Source organism: Natator depressus, chromosome 8, assembly GCF_965152275.1.
Source record: "Natator depressus isolate rNatDep1 chromosome 8, rNatDep2.hap1, whole genome shotgun sequence".
Lineage (NCBI taxonomy): Eukaryota > Metazoa > Chordata > Testudines > Cheloniidae > Natator > Natator depressus.
The window spans coordinates 32,578,798-32,584,238 of NC_134241.1; the positions used below are offsets into that span (position 1 = coordinate 32,578,798).

Below are 5,441 nucleotides of genomic sequence, written 5' to 3' on the forward strand. Positions count from 1 at the left end.
CCTGGGTCAGGATGAGTGTTCCTTTCATAAATAATTTATATATGTATGCTTCTATCCAGACACGGAGGGATGCCTATTAGTAATGAGAAGATAGCTCAGACTCTTTATCTATTCCCTCCATGGCCTGCATGCTAACACTGTCACCAAGGGTTCTGATAAGAGCAAATAATGAGGAAAGTTGTGGACATCTGTCTAATAGAAACCGCAAGGAGATCCACCAACACATATCATGTAGGCCTCCCCGACAACCATTGGATGATTTTCAGTCTGTCCTGGTTATAGGTGTACATGGGCTGGGTTCCAAATGGTGACATCAAAGGAGGAAAAAATTGAATATTCTATCTTCAGCTTAAAAAAAAAACAGGAATATCAAGTCTGGGTTTGCTGGAAGCCCTATTGGATATCTCAGGGTATTGCTTTTCATAGTCTCTCCCAGTTGGGTTAAAGGGATTGGGGTGTTGAACCTTTAAGAGAAGTTTCCTTTTTTCATAAAGTTACCTAGTCTTTGAAGCTAAATAGGAGTTAACAAAATCAATACAGAATTTTAAACAGTCTAACTAAAACTCTTTTCCTTTCTCAGTTCCTCAACACTCACTCTCTTGAGATACCCTTATTTCACTAACTCTCCAGTCACCCCGGGATCCTCCAAGGTAGACAAAGCCTGAATTTTTAATGGAAAAAGAAGCAGAATCATCTCAAACTCCCCCCATCCCTCTTGGCAAGTAACTTCTGGCTCAACACTAGTTAGGTTTTCAGAGGTGGTGAGCACCCTCCAGTCCCGTTGAAGTCAACAGGAGTTGCATGTGCTCAACACCTTTGATAATTAGGCCACTGGATTGTGACTCCAACAGTCCCTCATTGGAGCAATGTTGGGATTGCAATGACCAGCTCTATTTAGGGTGAAACAGTGACCAGATGGCATCTTGTTGGTTGCACTCTGTCACTTCTCTGATGCCATCACAACTGGGCTGACACTAGTGAGGATTATGTTTCTTCAGCAAAGGCAGCTGGGTGAAAGCAACTGGAACCTCCTCTCGCTTCTCCTGTAATAAAGCAGATGGTAGGATCAGGTACTAGTTAAATGATATGTGTGTGTTAGGGTGCAAAATGCAAGTAGAAAGACTATGGGTTGGGTAATAAGTAGCCACTCTGCAATGTTCCCTCTAATTTTTGACAGGCCGTGTGCGCAAAACATTTCTTCTGTGCAAATTGTTTTGCTTCTGTGCAAATTTTTGTGCTCACGGTGTTTCACCGTGCGCGCGGGGTTTAGGATCTGTGTGCACGCACACACGCGCACAGCTTAGAGGGAAGAGTGCCACTCTGTGTTTTCTCCTATAGTGAGGGATAAGTTGCAACTTGTTTGAGGGTATTGAGGTTGTCCTGTGCCATAGTTGAACAAACATTGATTTAGTCTTAATGGGAGTAAAGTTTAAGGTATATTTAACAGTTACATTTAGAGATGAGCCAAGCTATGAAGTCCTGTATCAAGATAGACACTTCCATCGTGTTCAGATATGTTGCTTCCAGTGTTGTGGCTGGATCCATTTCTAGGCACAATGTTACAGAAAATCAAAGTGAAAGGTTAGGAAAATGGCAACTTTGTTTATAAAGCAATATCTGAAGACCCCTCCTGATGCATCCCACCATCTTACATTCATTAATGTTAGTTTCTCACTGAGACAAACACAGAGGTGGTGTGTGATTTGTAGGGCTGTTTATAACCCATTTTGAGGTAGATCACTATTAAGGGGGGGTAGCATAACCAGGGATGGGTAAAATGTTGCAGATAAATAAAAAACACCCTGAGCCTTCATCCCCAGCTGGAATCAAATGACTTTTCTTTCCCAGGTTTTCATTTTTATTCGTGCAGTCCCTGGTGCTGCCCAGGACAGCAGTGGAAGTGCCATTTCACAGCAGAGTATTAGTTTCTGGGGGGTCGCAGGTGCTGCTTGGATCATATGACTGCATTTGCACCAATCAGAAAGTATAAAAATGGTGGCTGGGATTTCTGAAGGACCCGAAGAGAATAACCTGTCTACCCAGCAGACAAACGGTGCAAACCTGTCCACTCCTTCAGGGACCTGTTTCCTGCTGAAAGCCTGCTATGTGGAGCTTAAATGTTCTTTACAGTAGTGGCAGGCTGTGGGGCTATGACCATCTTTGCTTAAGAGTGTTCAAAAGGATAAAAGCAGCCTCCTATCATAAGGGTCAAAAATAATATTTAATTAATAACATACTCACTACTTTCGCAGGCACACGTCCTTGAGGAGCTAGAAATTCTGGCGCGTGCAAACAGATGAAAACACATGTCCTTGGGTGACTGTTTTTCATTGATTCCTTCATGCCATGCCATGTTCTGGATGGCACTGCCAGCAGCTAATGCTCCTGATTCTGAAGGGTTGGCTCGCACAGCTGGCTCTGTGGCACAAGAGCTCAAGCGAGGCTTTTGCTCTCTGGGCAGTGGCTTTCAGACCAGGCTTCTGTTCAGAGAGGCAGCTCGGGGGACCTTGGACTCCAAGCACCCCCTGCTGGCTCTTGAGGAACAAGAGCAGCATTGAATGTGCAGGAACAGCTTCCTCACTCTTCGTCTGGATAAAGATTCCAGGGAAATAGCTGAGTCTGTACAGGGAACAAGGGGAGACATGAGGGTTGAGCTTTTCAAAGCACTTCAGGGGACTTAAGCCACCCATCTTCCATTAAAGCCAATGGATGATGGATGGTTAAATCTCTTGCACTGTCTTGAAAGTTTCAGCCAAGTTTATAGCAGAAAATGGCCACGGAAGCTTTGGGCAGAAATCTTTGGAGAGTTTTGTTAACATGGCTTCATCCATCAAGCTGATCCTTGTTTTTGCTGGGGTGGTTCCTAATGTTACAGGAAAAGGAAAAATAGCTAAATCAGTGATTTCCATTGAGAAATGGTTGTAGCAAACATTGCCGAAGGGCGCCGAAACATCTGTTAGGGTGCATTAATCCCTAGATCTGGCTACGTTTGAATCAGACATACCACTCCACGGAAGGTAAAATGCCATTTCCTCTGGGTTCAGACAGTTTGGAGAGGGAAGAATGCAATATGTGGCTGGGCTGTCTGCATGATCAAAAGTGTTACCGGACTCTGCCACACAATGTGCAATCTTTAAACCAGCTCCCAATTAGCCCTCCTTGCTAATACCATGTTCATTCCTGGGAGACTGCCCTTTGAGAGCTGTTATGACTTTGTGATTGTGCACATACCTTTATGTGCTTTCATTCTTAATCCCCTTTTCTCAGAAGCCAAAAGGTCTCCCAGCCAAAAAGGAAATCAAAACCTTTTGTTGGCTGGTTCGTAAGAAATAGGGGTGGGATGAGGGTTGTAGCAGGATCTTAATTAGCCATTGTAAATAACAAGAGCAGTAGTGCCTACCACCATATTCTGCTGTGGGTTGTGATATTGTCAGACCACACAACGGTAGGTGAATGGGCAGCACAATGGCAGATGAAATTTGCTGTTGACATATGCAAGGCAATGCATACGGGAAGGGGTCCTTTGAATTAGGCATACACATTGTTGGGTTCTAAATGAACTGTAATCACTTAGGAAAAAGACTTGGGGGGTTATATGAGACAGCTCAACAAAAACCATGGCGCAGTCAGAAAAGCAAACAAACTATTAGGATGGATAAAGAATGGGATCTAAAAATACTGAAAAGGTTATAATGCCATTGTATACATCAATAGTACACCCTCACTAAAATACTGTGTTCTGCTCTGGATGCCTGAGCTCAGAAAGGAAATAGTGGAAAGAGGAGTTCAGACACTGACAATGAAAATGATTAGAGGCCCAGAAAGACTGCCATATGAAGAGGTATTGAAAAGATTGGGGCTGTGTAGTTTAGAGAGGAGAAAATACTGAATGGTCTAGAAAAAGTAAATTGGGGTCTCCTATTCACCCTCTCGCCTAATACACAGATGAGGGGAAATTCAATGAAACAGAAAGGCAGCAAACTTTTAAAACTGGTAAAAGAGAGTAGTTTTTAACATCATTATAATTAATCCATGGAACTCATTGCCACAAGGTATCATTGAGGCCAAGAATTTAGTAGGATACAAACAAGAAACAGACCTTTATGGGGCCAGGATTTTCCCCCTTCTGTCTTCAGGCCCTGGTAATATGATCATTCCAATATTGCACAGAGCTTTGGAGAATTCATCTTCGGCATTAATCAAATGCCAAGAGTATTAGGAGGAAGGGACATTGTAGCAGGGCTGATGGCCCCTTAAATGAAATCAGGCTCATCTCTCCTGCTCCAGTTCAGGTTTGCCCCAGTTTGGCGTAATGAGGAGGTCAAGGCTGCCCTGGGAGAATTAAATGATACAGCCCAACAGCAAAGAAGGGTCCACAATTCAGAGATCCAGAGTCCTGTGAGAGCTCTCAGGAGAGCAAAGCAGAGCTGGGCTGAGAGCTTCAGGGAGGTGAATGCCCCCGAAGGAGGGAGCAGGGGAACCAGATCAGACTGGTGAAAGCAGAAGCCAGGAAGTCAACTGGGGGATCACCTACAAACTTCCCCAGACTAGATAGTCATGGCCAGAGGGGGCTGAAGGCTATGAGCAGAAGTGGGAGATGTCTGCTGGCTCTCGGAGGTGGACAGATGAAACTGGAGGGCCATAGAGGGCGGAAGATTGGGGAACGATGGAGGGGTGAGCCTGCTGATGTCTCCAGGGAAGAACTAGAACCATAACTGGGAAGGAAACAGGTCAGAAAAACAACCCCACTGGACAGGCTGGGGAGAGACATGCTGGGGCCATGCCAGACAGCCGGGGTCATGGCAAGAGATGCTGGAGCTGTACTTGGGGTTGATGGACTGTTGGGACTTGAAAGAGTGAGTGTTCTTGTTAGACTATGCTGGGGAATTGTGGTATTGTTGTGGGAATTTTTGTCATAAATTAACTCCTCAAAGGGCTATTTACATTCAGTGAAAATGTATGTGGAGTTACTGAGGAGTCCAGAAGAAAGGGGAAGCTAAGGCAGGTGCATCAGTTGTGCCATGGTCTGCCACAGCAGGGTGTCCCGGGAAGGGGCCAGTGTGTCACAGACATAATAGGGAAAGATTAATGGGGAAAAGCTTTCGGGGTGAATTTAGCACTAGCTCTCTGACAATGAAGAGTTTGTATTACCAGGGTCTAAAGACAGATGGCATGTGAACCTGGCCCCATACACTTCAATGGGAGCTTTGCTATTGATTTCCACGTAGCCAGGATGTCCCCCAAGGTTTGTATTTAGGGTGGATGCTCCTCAGCACCACATTTGCCATGTGAATAGATTCATTCCTCCTTGTTCTACCTCTGCGATGTTGCATATGAATTGGCACTGCAGTAAATTCTTGTGGATCAAACCCATGTAAAACTGGACTGAAGAAAGCACTGGACAGTGTCTAGCTGGAAACAATCCTGCTCCAGGAGATGAG

General features: G+C 44.8%; 1 long non-coding RNA gene across 1 annotated transcript; it reads right to left on the reverse strand.

Moving 5' to 3' along the window:
* Positions 1–939: 939 nt before the first annotated feature.
* On the reverse strand, positions 940–2,270 carry LOC141993004 (uncharacterized). Its single transcript, XR_012640725.1, has 3 exons — positions 2,242–2,270; positions 1,452–1,547; positions 940–1,043 (listed from the first exon to the last, which is right to left on the reverse strand). It is a non-coding gene; the product is annotated as an uncharacterized LOC141993004 (long non-coding RNA).
* Between the last annotated feature and the right edge of the window lie 3,171 nt (positions 2,271–5,441).